This window comes from Macaca nemestrina, chromosome 6 (assembly GCF_043159975.1).
Source record: "Macaca nemestrina isolate mMacNem1 chromosome 6, mMacNem.hap1, whole genome shotgun sequence".
In the NCBI taxonomy this organism is placed as follows: domain Eukaryota; kingdom Metazoa; phylum Chordata; class Mammalia; order Primates; family Cercopithecidae; genus Macaca; species Macaca nemestrina.
This window is the reverse complement of record NC_092130.1, coordinates 107,764,629-107,777,619: the sequence shown is the minus strand read 5'-3', so window position 1 is coordinate 107,777,619 and position 12,991 is coordinate 107,764,629. Positions and strand designations below refer to the sequence as shown.

Below are 12,991 nucleotides of genomic sequence, written 5' to 3'. Positions count from 1 at the left end.
AACCTTACAGTACTATTGGCACATATACACCATGGAATACTATGCAGGCATAAAAAAGGATGAGTTCACATCCTTTGTAGGGACATGGATGAAGCTGGAAACCATCATTCTCAGCAAACTATTGCAAGGACACAAAACCAAACACTGCATGTTCTCACTCATAGGTGGGAATTGAACAATGAGAACACTTGGACACAGGAAGGGGAACATCACACACTGGGGCCTGTTGTGGGTTGGGGGGAGGGGGAAGGGGAGGGATAGCATTAGGAGATATAGCTAATGTAAATGACGAGTTAATGGGTACAGCACACCAACATGGCACATGTATACATATGTAACAGACCTGCATGTTGTGCACATGTACCCTAGAACTTAAAGTATAATAAAAAAAAAAAAAAGAAGGAAAAGTCATGTGGAAAGTGTCACTACAAAAGAAGTATGGAGTGTTATGTAAGTTCATGTGTATTTCTGACAGAGTTTTGACACAGCATTGTGCTCAAGGTCAGCCTTATTTCTTAAAATAAAATTTCAAAAAAGAACAAGGATAATTGCTTATATTTCTACTATTTAATGAAAGGGCAAATCCCAAATTTTAAGAATAGAAAGTGCTCAATAAATTTATAGTTGCTTGATAAGCTTTTAAATTACTCTTAGGTTTGGCAGAATCCTCTGAACAAAAAACCCAAATAATCATGACATGAGGAAGACACAGGTTTCCTTTTTCTCTCTCCTATAAGAGGTCTGGAGATGGGGAGTCCGGGACTCCACGTTCACTTTCTCATCCTTGGTGTCACTCATTCATCTTCAAAATACAGGGTGGCTGCTAGGGTGTTACTGTCTATCATGCACTTGTTTCAGTGAGAAAGAAAAATGTGGTTAGTGGTGGAGAGGGCCACAAATGAACACCCTCCCTGGGAAACTGGCTGCCTTTAAAGAACAATCCCAGAAGCCCCCCTCAATTATTTCCATCCACTTAAGTCTCAGTCGCAGAAACTTGCAGAAAGACTAGTGCTATGGTTTAAATGTGCCCCCCAAAAAGTGTGTGTTAAAAACTCAATCACCAGTGCAACAGCATTGGAGGCAGGGCCCAATGGGAGGTGTTTTCATGAAGGCTTCACCCTCATGAATGGGTTAATGACAATTATGAAAGGGCTTGAGGCTGCAAGTTTGATCTCCTCCTCTCTCTTGTGCATGCTTTCCTGCTCTTCCTCCTTTATCCACAGGATGATGCCAAGAAGGCCCTCTCCAGATGCTAAGCAGATGCTGGCACCATTCCCATTGACTTCCCAGGCTCAAGAACCATGAGTCAAATAAATTTATTTTCTTTATTAATTACCTAGTCTGTGGTATTCTGTTATAGCAACACAAAACAGACTAAGACAACTAGGAAATATAATCTCTTAGCTGGGCATGTTGCCTCCTTGGATAAAATGAGATTCTGTCAATAAGAAAGAGGAGAGGATATGCAAACTAAGTGGTCAATTAGCAATTCTCACCACAATCTGTTTTTTCAGTAATATCAGATGGTGAGGGCTAATGTGGATGTTGTCAACCACAATAGGTAATTTATGTGTATTCTTTCCTCTACTCTGTGTGTTGTGTGGGGGAAATTGTTAATTCATTTGTTAGGCCCCCAAAACTGGCCATATCAAAGAAGAACTCTGTTCAAATAAAGCTGCCAAATAAATACTTATGTCTCCCAACTGTTTGTCTTTTTATAAAGTCCTTATAAATTTGATAATCCCCTGCTCAGGTTATGGGTTATACCAATGGATTCCTTTTTTTTTTTTTTTTTGGAGACAAAGTTTCACTTCATTGCCCAGACTGGACTGCAGTGGCACAGTGGCATCACCTGGGCTCACTGCAACTTCCGCTTCCCAGGTTCAAGTGATTCTACTGCCTCAGCCTCCCAAGTAGCTGGGATTACAGGTACCCACCACCATGCCTGGCTAATTTTTGTATTTTTAGTAGAGACGGGGTTTCACCATGTTGGCCAGGCTGGTCTTGAACTCCTGACCTCAGGTGACCTGCCTGCCTCAGTCTCCCTAAGTGCTGGGATTACAAGTGTGAGCCATTGCATCCAGCAGATTTCCTTCTTACAGGATAAAATAACCCTATTAATTGTGGCAAATGCTGAAGTTTTTTAGGTTCCACACGTACTTCTCTTCTGTAGTGTTGAGATTTTTCTTGGCACATAGGAGAAACAACTTTCATGAAGTGCCAAAACAAACAAACAAACAAAAAACAGAGACTGAGAAGTATCTCTACTAAAGCAATGTCATGGGATATTATAGATAATGCAAAGGTAAACTGATTAGAAATTGGCATCCATAATTTTAAACGAAATGGTCAGTGTCAAAGTAGAAAGTTGGTCATGCTAGGAGTTACCTGAGAAAAGTGTGTATGCATCAGACTGGTCCTCTTCCCAAAGTTCAAAATGGGCTAATTATCCTACAAAACAAAATAGAAAAATGCAGTTTACTGTAATTTACAAGCACTAGCTGGTGCCAAATGGCTAGAGATAATAATTAATATTAGCTGCCAAGGTCTCAGCAATACTAAGAAAATTGAATTATTACTTTATTGGTCTCTCAAATAGGATGATAGGATATTTTTCTAAATCTTTTTGATCCATGGCAGGAAGAATGTTGTTCCATTTGAAAGCACTGCTATTATCAACAATAATGGAAAGGACAGTAAATGGCACCCAGACCTAGGGCATCTCATCATGACACAATTTTTCACTACATCAGCTCTGTGGCAGGTGCTATGCTGAATGAAGTTTAAGTATGGTTTCTGCCCTGTGGCCCAGATCCATTTTGCAGTCATTACTCTGTTTTTCGGGACTAAATGGCTGATTGTGTAGTTAGGTTCTTGCCAGTGCATTTATCTACAGCAGCAGCATCCATTTTCGTGATGAGTGGTATGTACAAAATTGAACAGGAAGAGGAAAAATAAATGAATCACAAAGCCTGTTAGAGGCCCTTGAACATTTGGCCCAAGTGCTAGTAAATGCTAAAGGGGAACATATTTACTGTAGTAGAGATAGATTAAATGGATTAAATTGGTAGATAATTGGGAAAGGTATGTGGGAAAATTGAATGAGTATAATGGGTAAATAGCATAGTACAAATGGAACAAGTTTCTGATATCTAAATTGGGCACAGCCAAGGCCAGTGCTTGCATCACCCAGATGAAGAGACTGCAATTTGCTGAGGCTATAGTGTTTTAGCCCTCCACAAACATTTGATTTGACACATTTTAAACTCAGCAGTGCCTTTTAGCAGAAATACTTTAATTAGGCAGAGAAAAGGGATACAGTGCAAGATAATGGGTCTATGAGAAGGCCCACAGACCATAGACTCATCTATTCATCTCAGGGGAGAGATACAGAAGAAGGTGGAGTCTGTGGACATACCATTAGCATTGTGGAATGCTATGATTAGCATCTTGCATAAGAAGGCAGAATTTTTTTTAGCTTTTTTTCACAGCTGTTTGTTTTTGCATTCATTCCTTCATTAATTCATTCATTTCTTCATTAATTAATTCATTCAACAATTATTTCCTAAGTGCTTCCCACATATAAAATGCTGAAAAATAAACAAAAAACATTTTTTATTAAAGTTATGGTCAGTGTTTGAAGGGTCAAGACATTTATACTTGGAAATATAAAATATAAAGGGCATGCATTTTGCAGGAAATGGGGTGACAAATGGCAGCTAGGTCATTGGTAATGGTCATTTCTTGAGTCTTTCTTCCTAGGAAGTGTTTTCAAATATCCTCTGAGGAATGAAACAAAGCATAGGATCTTAAGATTAAGAATTACAACCATCAGCTTTCCTTCTTTGTGGTTCATAAACACCTGCTGAACCATTTTTTTCCGATTATGTGGCTGACAATGTAATGATGACTTCATTGTATATTCCTTGTGTTTTAGCACTAGTGGACTTTTCTTATTTTCAAAAGGTTAGCTCCAGTGGAACTGGCTTTTACTTGAGTGAATATTCTGATTATCAGAGCATTTTGATATATAAATTTGAATTTACTATAATACAGTTAGCAATAAAACTATCCCAGAAATGATATAATCTGATTTGAATTATTAGATACTTCAGGAATTTCCAAAATAATACAAGAAACACAAAACCACTAGATCAACCTAGTAATTATGATGCAGGACTACATATGTGGAAGCTGTGAAAAGTGGAGCTAAGCCTATACTAAACCTAGAAGATACCCCTAGATATTATTTTAAAATGAATCTCTGATATTAGCTTATGTTTTGACTCTTTTTCATAGAAACAGAACACAAAAAATATGGAAAAGAAAAGAACATAAGAAGCAAAAGCCAGCTAAATGAGGAACAGTGATACTGATGCATTAGATACATCAAGAAAAATTGTGCCGGGATGTTGTAGATATAAGCTTTATCAAAACTTAAAAGCAAAGGAAGGTCTTGTTTCTTTCTTGTCTCTAAACACTACTTTGAACCGTGTCAGCTCTCCCCCAGGCTCTTGCCCTAAGCAATATTATCATTGCCCACAAAGTGGCATCTTCTCCTTTTTTTCCAGCCTTTTTCATAACAGCAGAATAACAGTCCTCTTTTCCTCTATCCTTGGTGTAGTCAGTATAGGGGTTGATCCAAGGGCTGATCAAAAAGAGAATGAAGCCATACCAGAAAAACTATTCTCCTTGCCTAGTAGCCTAAGCTATGGTGGCTGCTCAGAGAACTCACTTCTTTGTGCAAAGTATGGATGAAGTTGCTACCATCCTAAATTATAGATTTTGAAGTTTGAGTTTTAATAATAGGGGCATATTGTAAATTCTAGGAGTGGCTGAAACATTTCATAAATTTGCAATGTCAAATAGTGTTTAAAAGTTTTGTATTTTTAAAATTATCATACGGTAAAATGTACTTTTTTGGTGTACAATATTACAATTTTAACACGTATAGATTTGTATAATCACTACTGTAATCAGGATATAGAACAGTTTAAACAACCCTACAGAAGTGTCCCCATGTTATCCCTTTATCATTACACTCTCTCCCAATCCATGACCAATGGCAACCACTGATTTCCATCACTATAGTTTTGTCTTTTTGATAATTTTCTTTTTTTGAGACGGAGTCTCACTCTGTCTCCCAGGCTGGAGTGCAGTGGTATGATCTTGGCTCACTGCAACCTCCACCTCCTGGGTTCAAGCGATTCTCCTACCTCAGCCTCCCAAGTAGCTGGGATTACAGGTGTGCACCGCCACACCCAGCTAATTTTTGTATTTTTAGTAGAGACAGGTTTTCACTGTGTTGCCCAGGCTGACTTCTAACTCCTGGGCTCAAGTGGTCCTCCTGCCTTGGCCTCCCAGAGTACTGGGATTACAGACATTGGCCACTGCAAATGTAACATAAAATTAGTGAGAATATAGTACAAATAAAATCAAAGAGTATATACACTTTTGAGACTGGCTTCTTTCACTTAACACTATGTCTTCAAGATTCATTCATTTTGTTGCATGTATCAGCAGTTGATCCATTTTAATTGTGAGTAGTATTCCATTATAAGGATGCACCACTTCATACTATCCATTCACTTGTTGAAGATTTGGGTTGCTTTCAGTTTTTGGCTATTACATATAAAGCTGCTACAATTATGTACAAATTTTTGTGTGAACATAATTTCTATTTGTCCAGGAATATGACTGCTGTGTTAGATAGTAAGTGCATGCTTAACTGCCAAACTCTTTTTTCCAGAGTGAGTATGCCAGTATGTATCAGCAATGTATGAGAGTTTTGGTTTTCTTGCACTTTGCTAGCACTTGGTATTATCAGTATCTTTTATTTTAGCCATTCTAATAAATGTGTAGTGTCATCTCATTGTGATTGTAATTTGCATTTCCCTAATGGTCAGTAATGTTGTATGTTTTTTCAAGTGCTTAACTGCCATCCTTACATCCTCTTTGGTCCTTTACCTACTTTTAAATTGGGTTGTTATTTATTTATTTTTAAATTGACAATAATTATGTTTAATTATTGGGTGCAATGTGATGTAATTATACATGTATACATTACAGAATGTTTAAATCAGGCTAATTAACATACCTATCACCTCACTTATCCTTTTTTTTGGTGAAAATATTTAAAATGGAGCAATTTTGAAATATATATGTAATTATTAACTATAGTTACCATCCTGTACCATAGAACACCAAAATTTAATCATCCTAACTGAAATTTTGTACCCTTTGACTGATATCTCCCCTTTCCTGACCATCTCCCACCCTCAGCCTCTGTAACCACCATCCTACTCTCTACTTCTATGAGTTTGAATGTTTAGGTCCCATATATAAGTGAGATAATGCAGTATTTGCTGAATTTTGAGTTCCTTATATTCTTAATACGAGTCCTTTGTCATTTTTGTGATTTGAAAATATTTTATCGCAGTCTGTAGTTGTATTCTCTTGACAGTGATTTTTGGCAGAGTAACAGTTTTAAATTTTGATGAAGTCCAATTTATCAATTTATATTTTTATGGACTGTGTTTTTTGTTTCATTTCTAAGAACTTTTTGCCTAACTGCAAGCCATGAATATTTACTCCTATTTTTTTTAGAAGTTTTATAATTTTACACTTAGATATTTGTTCATTTTGAGTTAATCTGTGTATAAAGTATAAAATTTAGGTATAGGTTCAATTTTTGCATATGGTACAATTTTTCTAACAACATATCTAAATTATCCTGTCTCATGAATTGCTTTTATACCTTTGTCAAAATTAAATTGTCATATTTGTGTAGATCTATTCCTGAACTCTCTATTATTCTGTGCATTAATCCACATGTCTATCCCTTCATCAAGACCACATTCTGTTGATTACTATAGCTTTATAGTAAGTCTTAATATTGGATAGTGTGATTTGTACAATCTTGTTTCCTTTTTCAATTTTTTTCTAGTTTTTTTCTAGTTTATCTGCCTTTCAATATACATTTGAGAATCAGTCTGTCTATACCTATATAAAATTCTCCTGGGATTTTGGTAGGAATTGCATTAAATCTATAAGTCACTTTGGGAACAACTGACTATGTTAGGCTTCCTAATCCATAAACATGGTATACCTTGAAGTCAAAGGTCTTCTTTGTTTTCTTTAATCAACATTTTCTGTTTAACATGCAAGCCCTGACCATATTTTTAAGAACCTGTATCTAAGTTTTTAATATTTTGATCTGATTATAAATGGTAACATATTTAATTTTTGTTTTTTAATTGTTTACTGATTGTATATAAAAATAGAATTGATTTTTGTGTGTTGACCCCATAACACATAACCTTGCTAAATGCACTTAATGGTAGATGGAAAATTTTTAAAGATACTGTTATGAATTAGCATAAGATGCATTGAGAAAAAGAACAAGAGGGGGAATTTGTTCAGAGTAGTCCACGCCCTCAATAGAGGAATCTCACTGAGTGTTCTTTATACACAAAAAATTGCAAATCTCAAAAGGGACGGGCTTTTCTAAGCAATAAATGTCTTTTCCCCTCTTTCCAAGTTTTCCTTCTGTTTCTCTCCTATCCAATAAATTTTATTATATAATTGTCAGTCATTTTTACATGTAAATATTGGAATTGTGTAAGATTTTTTTTCTTTGCCCAAGAATGTATCACATGGGTTTATACTTGATTCATTCCATCAATAAAAAGAGTATGGTTCAAGGATAATTTGGGGTGGTCCCACCCCTCTGTTTAAGTTATTCATAGCTTCTTTTTCCCAGGTTGTTATATGTTAATTGTTCTATTCTGTCTTTCATCTAGAAAAAGATTTAGTTTAATAATATCACACCTGTTTTATTATTTAAGAGTACATCACTTAGTTTGATGAGACAGGAGTTTATAGTTTGTAAAGGTATAACCCTATGATGCCATTTAGTTTCTTGCCCCAATTTCTAGCAGCTTGGGATAATGTATCTATTACATTAAAATAGCTACACACCTTTCTCCCTCCCTCCCTACGTCCCTCCCTCGGTCCCTCCCTCCCTTCCTTCCTTTTTTCCTTCCTTCCACCATCTTTCCCTCCCTCCCTCTCTTTTCTTTCTTTTTTTTTTTTTTTGCTGAAAAATCTCCAGAAAAAAACTCTCATTCTTGAGTGATGCATTCCATTGTCTGAAGACTCAGTAAAAGAAGAAAACAGATGGTTATTTTCCTCCAACATTAGCTTTACAAAAAGAATGCCAGTGGTGTTTGCACCAGCTGCAAAGTCAACTAACCCTCAATTATCTATTGTGGCCTTTTATTGGGCTCAGCAAAGCACACTGCACATTAAGGTGGCCATTTAATAAAACTTAAACTACACAGATATTTCTAAAACAAAACGAAACAAAATAAACAAATCAGCAGAGCACTGCTAGATGTAATTGGTAAATTCAAATAAAATAAACATGTGCAATCAAGGTGAAATTAACATTTTAATTTTATCAAATTTTGTAGAAGCACTCAATTCTGGAAAATATATATATTTTTCTCTCAGAATATAAAGAATACTAACTTACCTTTGCATAAATGGATTTTTTAACATACCACTACATTATGTGTATTGTATGCCCTTCACAATTGTTCCTTTTTTGTTATGGGTCTTATCTGAGTGAATATTCTCTATCACCACCATATATTTGAAATTAGAAAACCAAACCAGGCCCCAACCCCAACCTCACCCAATAATAATGCCCTGTTATTGGACAGAATTTTTTTTTTTTTTTTTTTTTTTTTTTTTTTGAGACGGAGTCTCACGCTGTTGCCCAGGCTGGAGTGCAGTGGCGCGATCTCGGCTCACTGCAAGCTCCGCCTCCTGGGTTCACGCCATTCTCCTGCCTCAGCCTCCTGAGTAGCTAGGACTACAGGCGCCCGCCACCGCGCCCGGCTAATTTTTTGTATTTTTAGTAGAGACGGGGTTTCACTGTGGTCTCGATCTCCTGACCTTGTGATCCGCCCGCCTCGGCCTCCCAAAGTGCTGGGATTACAGGCTTGAGCCACCGCGCCCGGCCTGGACAGATTTTTATATTTAACGAATATTTGAAAATGTCAGACACGATGAAACAAAACTGATTTGAGTCTATTTCAAGCGTCCAGTCAATATTCAATGAGAAGTGATAATTAGATATTGGACTTAAGCGTAACTATTAGTCACTAGCAACCTGTCCATATTTCTTTTTTTCTTTTGCTAGTTAGATAATTTTAACATCTAACACCACCAGCAGCATGGATATGCTTAATTAAATTCCATTAATGCAAAAACATTATTTAGCACCAACTGTGTACTTGGCACTATTTTGTGATCATCATTCCTCAAAGATGAAGAATTATTTCTCTCTTCAAGGAGCATACATGAGCGTACAAGTGATAAAACACATAATCAAATAGATATTGTGTATGTAAAATAAATTCTAGTTTACAGTTATTGAACCTATTATTTGTTGGGCACTATACTATGTTTCATGTATTTCAAGTTATTCAATGTCATAAAGAGTTTACATGGTAGAGATTATTAATATGTAAAATTTTTCACATGAGGAACTTGAAGCTCAGGAAAATAAATAACTTGCCCACAGTCATACAACTAGAAGAACAGAAATTCTACCCCATGATGTCTGACATCTTTATTCTTGACCTGACACTTTAAGCATGAACCTTTTACCTATCAACCCTTTTATGGTTTGTAAAGGCATAACCCAGTAATGCTTAATGAAACACCACAAATGTAGTTATGTGTGATAGGGTATCAGTCATTGTATAGGAGTTTAAAAGTTGTCATTATTAATCTCCTTGAATCTATGGATTTTTGTAGTTCTTTCTAAAATTCTACCTCATGACAACTTTGTCGTCAGAAAGAAGTTAGTAGTTTCTTCCAACCTGCCACTACAACTGCAGTTTTGAATAAAATGTTTATTGCCATTTTCTTCTATTTCAATTTCACCTTTAACCAAAGAGTTATATAGAAGTGCATTTTGGGTTTGTAAATATATTAATAAATTACCTTTTATTGTTCATCTTAATTACACTGTCAAGTATAGTCTTTGTTATACAGATGATTTGACATTTGAGAGATTTATTTTGTAGCTTAGTTTGTCATCAATTTTTATAAGATTTCCTCATGAATGGGAAAAATTATTGTGATAATGGGGTGCAATACTCTAAAGATAAAGATGTATATGTCTTATTAATTTTTAATTTAAATCTTCTACAGTACAAGTGTTTTTTGTCTGATAGAGGACTTAAAATATCCTACCCTAATATTGTAAATTTGTTAATTGCTCCTTATTATTCTGTCAGTTTCTATCCAATTAATATTGAGACCTTATCATTTGTAGTAAATAAGCTCATATGTATTAGAACTCCTTGGTGACATAGTTATTTTATTATTGTAAAGTATTCCTCCTGATCTTTACTAATTGTGCCTTAAATTCTACTTTATCTCCCATTATTTTGCCACAATAGCTATTTTCCATACCTTTGTTTTCAGCATTTCTGAAATATAAGCAGAATTTAGCTGCATTTTAATCTGCCTATATTTTTGGGGGGCATTTTATTTGTATATTTCCCCTATCGTTGCTATTTGTTGGGAGCAGAAGATCTGCATCAGAGGGCTAACTTTCAGCTCTACTTGGCTAGAAGTCTTCTGTTGGGCTTTTGATGGTAGCTGGAAGTCAAGTATTCTATGTTACGCATCCCCAAAGAGTTAGTATTCTATGTTACTGGCCCCCAGTGTGCTGATATTCCATATTACTTACCCCCAGAAAACTAGTGTTCAGTGTTATTGACCCCTAGAATCCTGGTATGCCATTATTGCCCTTTAGTCTGTTGATATTCCATGTTATACATCCATAGAGCACTGGCCATTCATGTTACCCAACCCCGGAGCACTGGCCTTCCACGTTACCAGTCCCAATGACATTGGCAACCACAAGGTCTCGTGGTGCAGTTGAACAAAAGGTTATCCTACCACTTCATGGCACTGGATTTGTAGATGTCCCTGTAGAGAGAACCAGGGCTTTCCTGAAAATTTAGGGAGTTTGATTTGTAAAGTATGGCTGACAGAATGTAGCCAGTACTTTTTTTTTTCTAATAAATAGGAGAAAAACCAGTAACCTAGAATGAGGGAAAAATCATAACTGTACATGTCACCAAATGTAATTTTTTCAAAAGTCAAGGATCATGCAACCTGGAAACAAACACAGAATTAGCTTATTTAGAGAAAGCAAATGTACCAATAGAGAAAACAAATGAATTGTAACCAGGAATGACTTACCTTACAAGACAATTTAAGATCACTTAAGGAACCTATGCCTGGGTGCTTTTCTCAGGAAGAACTGAAAATAAATGTTAGTGGTCTCCATAAAAGTTCTGCTTCATGGTTTGGCATCTTGAGAATTTACCCTGATGCCTGTGTGAGAGAAACTGTCCAACCCTATTAATCACTTCTCCTCGACCTAGTTTGCAATGATTACATTTTTAATATTTAAGGAAGTCTTCTTTCTAATTATAGCCTCCTGGCTTGATTGATGCAGAAGCATGGAAGTAAATCAAGTCAGCATGGTAACTCCATCCCAGGGCATGCTTAACCAAAAGTATCTTGTGAAGAACTCAATGTTCTCTTCTGTCTAACGTGCAACAGAATATGTGAAGTGGATCAACTGTTAATGAGCAGAAAAGTTTATTAAATACGAGTACTGTTTTAAATACGAAAGTGGATCTAGGAGTATTAGGTTTCCAATGTTAATATCCATGTAAGTACTGGTATGAAAGTATTTCTAGGTCAAATTAGTCCATGCAGTATACTTTGTGATGTTTTAAAGATCAGTGTACATGCCAGTAAACAAAACAGAAAAGACAAGGCACAGTTCTGTAATGATTCTAAATTGTCCAAACTGGATGATGTTTGTTACTCATTCTAGTATCTTTTAAATCGAAATATTGAGGGCAATGTAATGACATCCTCACATCAATGACTTCCTAGCTATGTGGTCTTTTTCTATATCAGCAAGGGAAATCTCATTTTATCTAAACCAGTGAGTCTCGATGTGCCTCAAATTTACTTACATTACAAATCAGGTAAAATTAGGAAAATGTAGTAAGTTTTTGATTTCTAAATCACTTCCTTGTTTATATATTCAGGTTATATATATTTCTTACTTTTGGGGTGTTCAAAATAATTTTGAAACATAGTAAAATGAAGACAGTACTTGGAAATTTTTAATGTGCTTTCTTAGTGTAAACAATAACTTATGAAACTCTGCATAATTTTTTTTTTCTAATTTTTGGGTATTGTGAAATTTAAAACCCTGGAATCATTGACTCAAGTCATTCTTTGGCAACAAAACTAGTTATTTCAGAGAGTAAGCAGATTAAGTGGTATTTTTAAGACTGGAAATAGTATTTCCAACATTCTTACGGAATAAAAAGTGGCATTTGATTAAAGTACACTTTATTTGAGTACACTGAAAGTGTTTTGTAGCTCTCCCCTCATCTACCCACTAGTTGTGCTCAAACAAAAAAGGGGCAGATAAACAGGCCTAAAAGGAATTGAAGCCAAAGCAAGACACTTATGTCTTCAGAAAAAAATCAGTATTACATCATTTCCAAGGCAGTAAAAATGGAAGACTTTGAAGTGGCTGTGCCCTCAAGCATTTCTTCGGCTTGCTTACACCATGGGTAGTCTCTCTCAGATGATTCAGTTTGCCTTATGAGAAAAATATGTATGAAAAATTTGAGACACTTGTCCAAGTTGACAATTCACTCTCTTTGGAGGAATCAAGAAGTAAAACTCTTTAGCCAATATGAGGAGACACACACACACTTCACATTTTTAATTTTAAATGCAAATATACTATAAATGAATGAGCACATACATAGGCACATCACACACATTGATTCTTTTTTAAATTTGGATTTCTTTCCACATGTTGGCAAAATCCTTCACCTACCGGGGCTAAGAAACAACATCTTAGCTT

General features: G+C 35.7%; 1 long non-coding RNA gene across 1 annotated transcript in view; it reads right to left on the bottom strand.

Moving 5' to 3' along the window:
• LOC105475209 (uncharacterized) overlaps positions 1–12,991 on the bottom strand; it is a 36,598-nt gene that overhangs the window by 10,492 nt on the left and 13,115 nt on the right. Inside the window, exons 2-3 of the long non-coding RNA XR_983210.2 lie at positions 3,419–3,590; positions 2,389–2,451 (exon numbers count right to left, since the gene is read on the bottom strand). This is a non-coding gene — a long non-coding RNA (uncharacterized lncRNA). The remainder of the gene's footprint in view (positions 1–2,388; positions 2,452–3,418; positions 3,591–12,991) is intronic.